This window comes from Trichomycterus rosablanca, chromosome 12 (genome assembly GCF_030014385.1).
Source record: "Trichomycterus rosablanca isolate fTriRos1 chromosome 12, fTriRos1.hap1, whole genome shotgun sequence".
Taxonomy (NCBI): Eukaryota; Metazoa; Chordata; class Actinopteri; order Siluriformes; family Trichomycteridae; genus Trichomycterus; species Trichomycterus rosablanca.
In genome coordinates this window covers 38198880-38211262 of record NC_085999.1, presented here as the reverse complement: position 1 = coordinate 38211262, position 12383 = coordinate 38198880, and positions in this window count along the sequence as shown.

The window sequence follows — 12383 nt, the reverse complement described above, 5'->3', positions numbered from 1 at the left end:
TGGAGCACACATAGTTTGGTAAGGCTGACTTTGACTGTTTTGTTTGTAGACTATTAATCTTGTAAACATGATGTGACATCCATGAATAAATGACATATAATAATATAACAAGCTGAACAGAGCCGTCTGTCACATTCACATTTAATAACTCATGACATGCAGCAGTGAGACCCACAATTTGTCCATGACCCAGGCAACACAAACAACGCATTAAAACAAAACACAAAATTAAATTAACTAATAACAATGGCGGCAATCTGGTCTCACTGTGATTTACAGAATGTAACGTAAAGCCTCCACAAGGGGGCAGTCGTGCACAAGTTTATTTTGTGTTTTCGTGGCTGTTATAATTCATGTATTTAATTTTTATGTACTGTAGGTATTTTTCTCTCCCACCCTGGACTAGACTAGACCTGAACTTCACACAATGACTCTCCTGAAGCTTCAGGCAACAACCACAGCAGAAACTGACCAGACGAGGTCAGTCTAACACACCGTGGTATTACGCTACGCTCCTACCAGGAGCACAGAACTCCTGTTTTATAGTGTTCATCACAACAAAACAAAGATGCTGTTATGACAGACAGTAATACACAGAGCCTGGAAGTGGATCCTCTGTTAGGATTGTAAGCGGGGTAATTTTCGGGAGCCAAACCCTTTTCTGAGTGACATAATTGCACCTCTGCTTAAAATACATAAACACTGCAGCCTCGGAACCTAAATGAGAGAGTAGAGAGAGGGTAAAAGTCCTGCTCCAGCGTACAAACATCACACCGGGCCGAGGCTCTCACACGTACGCGCTTAGAGAAGCTCGACACAAACTGGAAAAGAAACGAGCAAACGGAACCCAAAACATCTGGACAGAGGCTGTACAAAACACAGAGGCGTAGTTTTAGCTCATTTCAAACTCTATTCTGTAGCCCTCACATTACTAATAGAACTTATTAAACTCTATCCTGTAGCTCACACTATTCAAGCCACAATCCCGATCACTCGACATTCAGATAAGACAAATATTTGGCTTGTTTCTGCCACCCAGGAGGTAAACTAAGTTCCCTCTTGCTTTCTCAAAACAAAGACTAAAAAGCTCCGTATTTTATCCCAAGTGCTTCATCCAGATTTACTTCTAACAGTTGTTTTTAATGCCGCGTGTTTGTACGACAGTGAGAAACGTCCACTGAGATTAAATGTGAAGCACTTCAGGAAGTCACTTGTATCAGATTTAATGCTGTAAATAGAGAGTTAAACGTATAATCATATAAGGACTGAGCCACAGAGCAGTAGGGTGTTTATTTTACAAAACGGGGCGGAACAATGGCATAGTGGATAGCACTGTCGCCTCACAGCAAGAACGGTCTGGGTTTGATTCCCTGCCCTATACACTATATGGCCAGTGTTTGCTTATTAAGTTTAGACAGACAAACTTGTGTTCAGCCTTGCCAAAAGAGTGGAGACTGTTATAGCAACAATAAGGAAGGGGGACATAGTTTTGGAACATGAGTGTGTTTTAAATGTCACTCATCTCAAATCAAATGTGTTATATGACTGTAAGTGTGATAAGAGCAAAACAGAGCTGCTTATATAAAACAATTCACAAATACATTTAAGAAGCGTATCCGGGATATTCCGCTAGCACACCAGCACCGAGATTCTGAGCTCCTCGGTTGAAAACTTGGCTTTGCCACCGGTCGACTGGGTGCCATCTCGCGAGCATAATTGGCAGTGCCTGCAGAAGACACGTTTCTGCTAGGGCGGGATAACCGGACTATGTGGGTGGGGTCTTCAAACGCTGTGTAAAGACCCTGATTAGCAGATAGAGGCGCCTGTACAGAATGCATAGGTGAAAAGGGTTCCGCTAAGGGCTGAGCGTGGGTCGGGGGAGGCGTGAGCGGCGATATACCCACCTCACCTGCAATCAGGGATCCACCAGCAGCCAATCTATTCTGTTGCCTCCACATTAATAATAAAACTTATTAAATTCTATTTCCCTCGAGATAAATAAAGTATCTATCTATCTGTCCGTCGGTCCGTCTATCTATCAATCTATCTATCTATTGATCTAACTATCCATCTATCTATCGATCTATCTGTCTATCTTTCTGTCTATCTATCTGTCTGTCAGTCAGTCAGTCTGTCTATCTATCTATCTATCTGTCTATCTGTCAGTCTGTCTGTCTTTCTGTCTGTCTATCTATGTTTCTGTCTATCTATCTATCTATCTGTCTGTCTGTCTGTCTGTCTGTCTGTCTGTCTGTCTGTCTGTCTGTCTATCTATCTATCTATCTATCTATCTATCTATCTATCTATCTATCTATTCTGTAGTTCCCACATAAATAACATAACTTATTTAACTGTTATTAATACAGAACGAAGTTCTAACAGTTATGTGGGGCCTACAGAATAGAGTTTAATACGTTCTATTGTTAATGTCATAAAATAACCTGAAGTGTGTGAAGTGTTCCTGTCAGTAAGAAGGTTTAAACTCAGAATGAATAAGCGTTTGTTATCTGTTTGTAGAACGATGAGTTTCGATGACTTGATGGTCTGAATCTGTGTCACTCTCAGTGTGAACGGCGGTATAAAGCCCGAGGCTTCGTCTCCGCCTCTTGCTGTCTGTTACATCAGCAGCACAAGCACAGACGTATCACTAGGTGGAAAACGCTTATAATAATAATAATAATCATTACCGTTATATAATCGACTGTGGGTGCTTGGGTGGGGCGGTGGTAAACTACTGCTGAGATCTGGGCACCCAGGGTTCCAATCTCAGAGTTACTATCAGCCGGTCGGGCGTCTGTATGGACATGACAGACAGAACAATCTAGCAATATGAGGGTAAACTTGTCAGTGTGCTCTCAGTGCTGGTCCCAAGCCCAGATAGAAACCAACTGTGCCAAGTTTGTGCCACCATGGTGACACCTATATAAAGGCTATACAATATAATCAAATGAATATGTAAATATACTATATAACCTATCTATCTATATGGTCAAAAGTTTGTGGACACCCCTCCTAATTATTGAGCCCAAGTGTTCCACCCATGCCCTTGGGTGTAAAATCACTGATATAAAAATGATTTGCTGCCATCTTTGTGGCAAACAGTATGAGGAAGGTCGTCCTGTTCTGGCATGACTGTACTCGGCCACACAGACACAAGGAGAACATGCAAATTCCAAACAGAAAGGACCCTGACCACCCAGCTGGGGATTTAAACCTGTGAGGTGACAGTGCTACCCACTGTGCCACCCCCCATGGCATCATTTACAGCTAAAAAAATATAAAAACTAAAAGAGCTTCCCTACTATACACCGATCAGGCATAACATTATGACCACCTTCCAAATATTGTGTTGGTCCCCCTTTTTGCTGCCAAAACAGCCCTGACACGTCGAGGCATGGAGTCTGACACCTTTCTATCAGAACCAGCATGAACTTCTTTAGCAGTTTGAGCTACAGTAGCTCGTCTGTTGGATCGGACCACACGGGCCAGCCTTCGCTCCCCACGTGCCGCCCATGACCCTGTCGCCGGTTTACCACTGTTCCTTCCTTGGACCACTTTTGATAGATGCTGACCACTGCAGGAACACGCCACAAGAGCTGCAGTTTTGGAGATGCTCTGACCCAGACGTCTAGCCATCACAGTTTGGCCCTCATTTTTCCTGCTTCTAACATCAACTCTGAGGATAAAATGTTCACTCGCTGCCTAATATATACTAACTAACAGGTGCCGTGATGAAGAGATAATCAGTGTTATTCACTTCACCTGTCAGTACTCATAATGTTATCCTTGGTCAGTATATATCATAGAGCAATCCAAATTATTATAAATATAAAATCATGCCAAGCTACATTTTTTTACTAATATTGTTTGATTAATATTAGTAATATTATATTGAATAGTAAAATGTTCACTTTAGCATATTCTAGTTTAATCCACAGCCCTTGTGTTAACATAAACAATTATTATATAATTATTACTGTCATATGCAATTGGATATTTTTTAAATTTAATACTAGACTTGTGCACAAAAATGCATGTTATATAACTGAGCAAACAATCCTAACCAGCTAAACGATCCTTATGTAGATTTTAAGGTCACAGCTTCCTGTGGTGAACCATGTGGTAAACCACCATGCAAAAACTCTTTCAAATGATGGTTCAAACTTATGAGCTCAGAATCTCGGCGCTGGTGTGCTAGTGGAATATCTCACACCATCTATCACCAGGAGGAATCTCAGACGAGAAATATCACCAAGAAGTGACGAGGGGTTTAATGATACCTCGTGATACCAGGTTTTATCCTTTCAAAAATGGACAGCAGAGAGCATGTTCTTATACTGCCTGTAACTAGACCTGTACCCGACCTGGCTGGGCGTCCTACAGACACATTTGGGAATGTCTGAGGGGCGTAAGGTCGGGCGGTGTTTCTGCTGCCTCGTGATATGATAAATACATAACCTGATGGCACAAAAATCTTACAATATAAAACAAGATATCTCTGATTTTTGTTCTGGGTGGTTTGGAAATTCTTCCATACAGTTCCTTTATGAAACGCTGTCGTCACCTTCGTTAAATTTAGATCTGCAGTTTAGGGTTTCCTGCAGGCCTGAGCGGTGCAGAAAGGCATTTCCGCTCATTTTTCAGCAAACGTCACACCTTCCAACATGCCATGAGTTCTGTAACACACAGCAGAGGAAAAGGGTCTGCAAAGGTCGATCATCAACCGCGGTGTTTCCAAAACCCGGGTCCTCAGAGACGACCGGAACGCCCTTGTTTGTACCTGATTACAGTTTCATGTCCAGTTTAAATTGACTGATTTATTTATTTATTAGGATTTTAACGTCATGTTTTACACCTTGGTTCCATTCACGACAGAAACATCACACAAGATTCATCAGGTCACAAGTTTATATCGAACACAGTCATGGACAATTTTGTATCTCCAGTTCACCTCACTTGCACGTCTCTGGACTGTGGGAGGAAACCGGAGCACCCGGAGGAAACCCACACAGACACGGGGAGAACATGCAAACTCCACACAGAAAAGAACCAAACCGCTTCACCTGGGGATCAAACCCAGGACCTTCTTGCTGTAAGGCGACAGTGCTACCCACTGAGATGGGTTAGATGGGTGGTATGTAAGGCCCTACCTATTGATCCTCTTCCCATGTAATACACAATTTGATGTGAAATTCTACATTTAATGTTTGTGTTTAGTGATGTCAGTAGGGCACTTAACCCTCAATTGCTCAAAATCATGTTCAGTCATAACTGTAAGCCACTTTGGATAAAAGCGTCTGCTAAATGCTAATAATGTGATTTAACACTTCATTCGTGTAGCGTTCAAGTGCCTGACGTTTACTGGTTAATCTGCACTATGAGGCGTCCTAGCAATCCTACGGCAATTCAGTTAGCAATCGGAAAACGAACAACCAATCCTGTGGACGCGGAATTGGAATTCATCCTTGAGACAGAACATGAAGCCTCGCACCGTCGCTGGATGTTCGAGGTTTACATTCAACATTAAAGGTCGCTGTGCTGTGTATCGTAGATTCTATTTATTCTATCATTCAATTTATGAGTGATAGGTCCGTGAAATGAAGCACATTTACTTGAGGTAATAACGTGTATTGTTCCATCTGAACCTGAAGAAGTTTCATGTCTAGTCCAGACACGATCTATTCAATAAACCATGAGGCATAAAGACGTCCAACTGTGATGAATGTGAACCCAAATATTGGGCAATGCTTGCTATGCGGGGGCACTGATGCACCTGTGCTTACACAGTGGTATTGATGGAATTCGTTCATGACGACAGAGGCGTGGCGCTGCCTTTAGAAGAGAATTAAACCGTCATTAGAAAGCAATGCTGCAAATGTGGCCCCGGGTGAAAAGGAGGCGTTTAATGTACATGCAGAAACTGCAATTAAAAATTAGTCTGATCTATTCAACAGGTTTGGTTTTGTTCGAGTTTTACTTTTGGTTTGATGCTTCACACGTTCAGAGGTCAATTTTACATCATAAAGTTGCACAAATAATAACTACACTGATCAGCCATAACATTAAAACCACCTCCTTGTTTCTACACTGCATGCTTTGTTAGCCCCCTTTCACCCTGTTCCTTCAATGGTCAGGACCCCCACAAGACCCCCACAAGACCACCACAGAGCAGGTATTATTTAGGTGGTGGATGATTCTCAGCACTGCAGTGACACTGACATGGTGGTGGTGTGTTAGTGTGTGTTGTGCTGGTATGAGTGGATCAGACACAGCAGCGCTGCTGGAGTTTTTAAACACCTCACTGTCACTGCTGGACTGAGAATAGTCCACCAACTAAAAATATCTAGCCAACAGCGCCCCGTGGGCAGCGTCCTGTGACCACTGATGAAGGTCTAGAAGATGACGACTCAAACAGCAGCAATAGAGGAGCGATCGTCTCTGACTTTACATCTACAAGGTGGACCGACTAGGTAGGAGTGTCTAATAGAGTGGACAGTGAGTGGACACGGTGTTTAAAAACTCCAGCAGCGCTGCTGTGTCTGATCCACTCGTACCAGCACAACACACACTAACACACCACCACCATGTCAGTGTCACTGCAGTGCTGAGAATGATCCACCACCTAAATAATACCTGCTCTGTGGTGGTCCTGTGGGGGTCCTGACCATTTGCTTTTGAAGTGGGATGTCCGACAAGCTCACGGTCAGGCGTCCACACCCCACACCCTGACACTAAACTCTGGGGTCCTGATTAAACTCAGAGAATAAAGCATAGCCACTGTTTGAGCAATAATATTCCAACATTCCTCCTCACCCGATAATCCGTTTAGCTTCATAAGCTGATTTAAATAAAGAATGCCAGGTTTGGTGACCCCCTGTCGAGGGTTTAATCCCCAAACTGAGAGTGAAAAGCAGTGGATCAACACGGTACGTCACATCACCAGCAGTGTTGTTAGATTTACGATTCTTATTACGTTCAGAACTACTGAATTATGGATGATTAATAAACGTCGAAACTGCAGCTTCTCACCACAGCTGGATGTGGTTTGCTGATGTTTGTAGGTATCATGATATCAAACGATGTCATACCCAGTGATGACTTACCCAGTGATGACTTGAGTCTCAGTCATCTTTAAATGTAAATTTAAAACCATGTCCTAATGTATAAGTTACTGTTAAGTGGATTCAGAAAATATTTAGACCCCTTGACCTATAGTGCACTTTATTGTTATTGTCTTGTTCATTTAATTTTGACTGGATGTGATTGACTTTTTACCCATTAATCTGAACAATCACCCATAATGCACAGGTAAAACATTGTTAGGAGTTTTTTGTTTAGTAAATATAATAAAAACTGAAATCTCTTATTCATACTCAATACTCAATTCTTTGTAGAGGCTTCTTTGGTTTTGGCTTGTCACATTTACATTTTCGGCATTTAGCAGGCCCTTTTTATCCAAATCCACAGTACATTGTCTCTAAGCAATTGAAGTTTAAGGGCCTTGCTCAGGGGCCCAACAGTGACAGCCTCACAGTGGTGGGGCTTAAACCAGTGACCTTTTGATTACTAGTCCAGTACTTTAACTGCTAGGCTACAACTTTCCTACAAATACTGGCAATTTGAAGCAACTGCTCAAGCAGAGCAATTGAATGTTGAGGGCCTTGCTCAAGGGCTACAACTGCCCCAACCTAAAAAGCTCTGGGTATAAGGAGCGTTGTTCAGAAGTTTCAAAACCTGTCTGGGTGTTGGAGAAAGCCCAAAATTTCATCCAATGCCGTTACTGCCAAAGACTTACAGAATGACCTGATAAAGGCTGGGGCAAGATCACATAACCAATGACTTCAGTGTTGGATGACCCATAAGAACCACAATAAAGGTCAACTACAATACCAACTAAGAAATCTACGGAGTGACGAATCAAAACTGAAAGTCTTTGGCCAAGTGGATCAGTGTGCCGTCAGTGGTGATGTGGAGATGTTTGTAGCTCTGGCAGTCTTGACCGTATGACTGGCATCATGGATTCACAGAAGTACCAAAGCATCATGATGAGGAACGTTCTGCTTTCTGTGCTGAAATTGAACCTTGGTGATAATTAGACTTTCCAGCAAGAGAGTGATCCCAAACACACAAGTCAAACAAAGCTTGGTTAAGGAATCAGTCCTGGAATATCATGGGGAGGATCTTCTCAGTCTACAGATATATAGTCCATAGAAGATCTTTGGTAGGACTTAAATGAAACCATTGCCATCAAACCTCAATGAGCTGGAAGCTTTTTGAGAAGAATGCACGAAGATTCCTCAACAGAGATGTCAGAAGCTTGTTATTGTTAGAGATTATCGGAGAAATGGATGTTCCACCAACACTGAGACTGCACATGGACAATGTCAAGAGAACGTGATGTTTTTCATTCAAACTCGAAATGATGTCAAATGATGCTCTCAAAATTGCTTGTAAATATCAATAATCATTCTTTCTTTGTTCACTGAGTCTTCCTATTGTAGATTTTACATTCAATTCTATTCACAACACCATGGGGGGTGAATATTTCTGAATGCACCTGTACATACATGCACACATCGTTAAAAGCAAGATTATAGCCTGCTTGTATTAATTTAGCAAACTGAGGGTTAATTTAACACAGTTAAAGTTTATTAAACACTAAACATTAAACCCTGAATAAAATATTTAAATGATTGTGCATTTCGAATAATAGAGGAGACGTGATTTTACATTCATTCTTCACTATAAAAATCGATATTAAACTGTAGCTGGACTGTAAACTGGTAACTGGGGTTAGTTACTTTAGTAAATACGAGTGAATCAACATGCAGACAGAAAATCAAACCTGCAGCGAATGTGTGAAATGTCATTTCATCCCAAATCCTTCACTCCTCTCCTCCCCTCCATCCTGGAACCTTTAGAAAGTTAAACGAACTGTCCCGGTCACACGAGTCCATCAGCGGTTCATCCAACAGCATAAATCCTCATGTAACGAACTGTCATTTCTCTCTATAATCACTGTCAGCGTGTGATTCACCTCATACTGTCTGTAACGCGTGTGAACGCGAGGAGAGACTCCAGCCAACTAACTATACACTACACTGAGAGAGAGAGAGAGAGAGAGAGAGAGAGAGAGAAAGAGAGAGAGAGAATGCAGCCAACTACACTACTCTACACACTACACTGAGAGAGAGAGAGAGAGAGAGAGAGAGAGAGAGAGAGAGAGAGAGAGAGAATGCAGCCAACTACACTGAGACAACAGCTGACAGTGTAATCTATATTATTATTATTATTATTATTGTTATTATTATTCACAACCCCAAATCAGAAAAAGTTGGGACAGTATGGAAAATGCAAATAACAAAAACAATGCAGTTTCTTACATTTACTTTGACTTTTATTTGATTGCAGACAGGATGAACCTGAGATATTTCATGTTTTATCTGCTCAACATTTCCAGGATTTCCTGCATTTCAGACCTGCAACACATTCCAAAAAAGTTGGGACAGTAAAGCATTTACCACTTTGTAATGTTGCCGATCCTTTTTACCACTTAAAAGAGGTTGTGGCACCGAGGAGACCGAGTGATTTAGTGTTTCAGCTTTTATTTTGTCTCGTTCTTCCTGCAAACATGTCTTAACATGTGTAACAGTACGGGGGGTCATCGTTTTAAAATTCTCCACACGTTCTCTATTGGGGACAGATCAGGACTGCAGGCAGGCCAGTCCAGTACCCGTACCCTCTTCTTCCACAGCCGCGCCTTTGTAATGTGCGCAGCAGGTGATTTTGTCTTGTTGAAAAATGTTGGTTGTCCCTGGAAAAGATGACGTCTTAAAGGCAGCACATGTTGCTCTAAGATCTCAATTAACTGTTCTGCATTAATGCTGCATCTCAGAGTGTAAATGACCTTTACCGAGGGCACTGACACGCCCCCATACCATGACAGACCCTGGCTTTTGGACTTGTTGCTGATAACAGTCTGGATGGTCCTTTTCGTCTTTGGTCTGGAGCACACGACGTCCATTTTATCCAAATGCTGCTTTTGTACCAAATTATGATCACAATCACCTGTTTGGAATCACATCATTATTTAGTTTTTTAACCTCATTACTAGCCCTAAATTGCCCCCGTCCCAATTTTTTTTGGAATGTGTTGCAGGCCTGAAATGCAGGAATGGAGGTATATTATAAATGAAATGAAGTTGGTGGGGCTTGAACCAGTGACCTTTTGATTATTAATCCAGTACCTTAACCACTAGGCTACAACTGCCCTTAATACCAAGAGCCTTGGCCCAGAGCCCTATCTACCACTTTACAAATGCCCTAAAACCTTTTGGGGCAGGAACTGGGGGAAGAGGGGCATGCCAAAAATTTTTTACAAACAGTACCCTAGAGGCGAGGACTGAATCCAGGTCCTCAGGACCTACTTTGCCCAAACAGATTCTGAACGAGTTCAAATCTCAGCTCTGCTACCGGTCGGCTGGGCGCTCCCCGGCGAGCACAATCAGCAGTACCTGCAGCAGACGAAACTGGCCACTAGTCTGCTGGGTGGGAAAAGACTGGACTGAAAAGGATGCAGGGTCTTTGCTGCTGTGTAAGGACCCTGGTTAGTAGCCCCAGGCGCCTGAAGTGGAGGAATGTGGAGATCAGTGTGTAACTCTTTGTGTGCGAGACCGGCCTCACATGTGAATCCACCCAAGTACAGAGGGCTTCTATTCACCGGCTGATCTCTCGTACCTGAGCCCTCGTCCGTTCCACCCCGGCAGCCTTAAGGTGTTATTAAAGCTTCAAAGTGATTTACGGCTCCATGCCAGTGAGCTTCCTCATGAGGGAGTGTCGTCGTACTCGCTCTGAAAAGTGGCTTCCAGGTCCCATGATTCATCAGACAAACAAACAAATGCATGATGTCTGGTATTTATATGACCTTTAATATCGGGGGGGGGGGGGGGGGGGGGGGGGTAAGACTTTCTAATAGTATTTCATAATAAATTCATAAACTAGGTCAAAATCAATTAATACGTTCTACACATGTATTCACATGTGTTCAGCACTCGTCATCAAAGTGTGAATCTGAGCTGAATCTGCATCAGTGTGTAATAATAATCAGATCCAGGGTTACAGCTCCACATGTATATGTGTTTATCTGGATTTTCCTCCCTGTTTCACTTTTAAACTTGTGTTACAGCTCCAGCTTCTGAGAAGTGGTGAGAATCAGAATCAGCTTCTCCCAGAGTCTAAAACGCTTCTGGTTCAAAATAAAGCTTCACGTGGTTTAATGTAGTAAAAGAAGGAGACAGGAGCACTAAACTTCTCTTCATTATTACTGCTCATAAGTTCCTCCACTAATCACGTTCCTCACTCGCTGTTTTACTACAATAAGTCACGTTAACCGCCGTCACACTTCATAGGAAATAACAGCACAGCAGCACAAAATCGGTTTTGTCACTGTAGCCTAGTGGTTAATCAGAAGGTCACTTGTTTAAGCCAACAGCTGTTGGGCCCTTGAGCAAGGCCCTTAACCCTCAATTGCTCAGACTGTATACTATAACTGTCATGTAAGTTGCTTTGGATAAAAAGCGTCTGCTAAATGCTGAAAATGTAAATGTAATGTAAATGTGAATGCGCCGGTGCTGAACGGAATACGGTATTCTCATTATTTCACATGAAATAGATTCAGTTCTACAGGACCATGGACTCATTAACATGTTTCCCAAACATCCTTATGGGAAAAAATACCTTGAAACTCAACATCTTTAAAACTCAATGCTACTCCTAGAACCAACTGATGTCGAGTTTTAAGGTACCTCTGTATTTAATTGTTTTTATATCTTCCAGGTAATTTTAATATAAGATAAAGACGACATGAATAAACACAAAATGCAGCTTTTAAACAATCCGTCAATTTATTAAAGCTAAAGACCCATGTAAATAAGCAATGTCTCCTTAAATCAGATTGCAATTGTTTGCGAATAATTGTGATACGTCCTTGTGATAGAAGAGAGAATTCCTGGCTCGCTCTTCTTGGCAGAATTTGTGAAGAAGAATATCTACTGCAGGTTTTAGGTCTTTCTAGAACATCTCAATGGGATTCAAGTCAGGACTTTGACTTGGCCGCTCAATCCCAAAGCACTTTCTGCAGAACTAAACTCTCCTGTTCCTAAAGTACAATGGATTAGGAAATGGTGCGCTTCCTTAGACCTTCAACCCCACAGGAAATGTGGAATGTTCTGTTTTCTCAGGGGTTAGGACTTACACGTGTGTCATTTAGTGCAAATACTCGTTATACAGAGGGTAAAACTTACACAGCTATAGTGTAACATACCAAAGAGGACAGAGGTTTTATTCTAAATACTGTAACATTATAGGGTAGGGCCATAAATAATT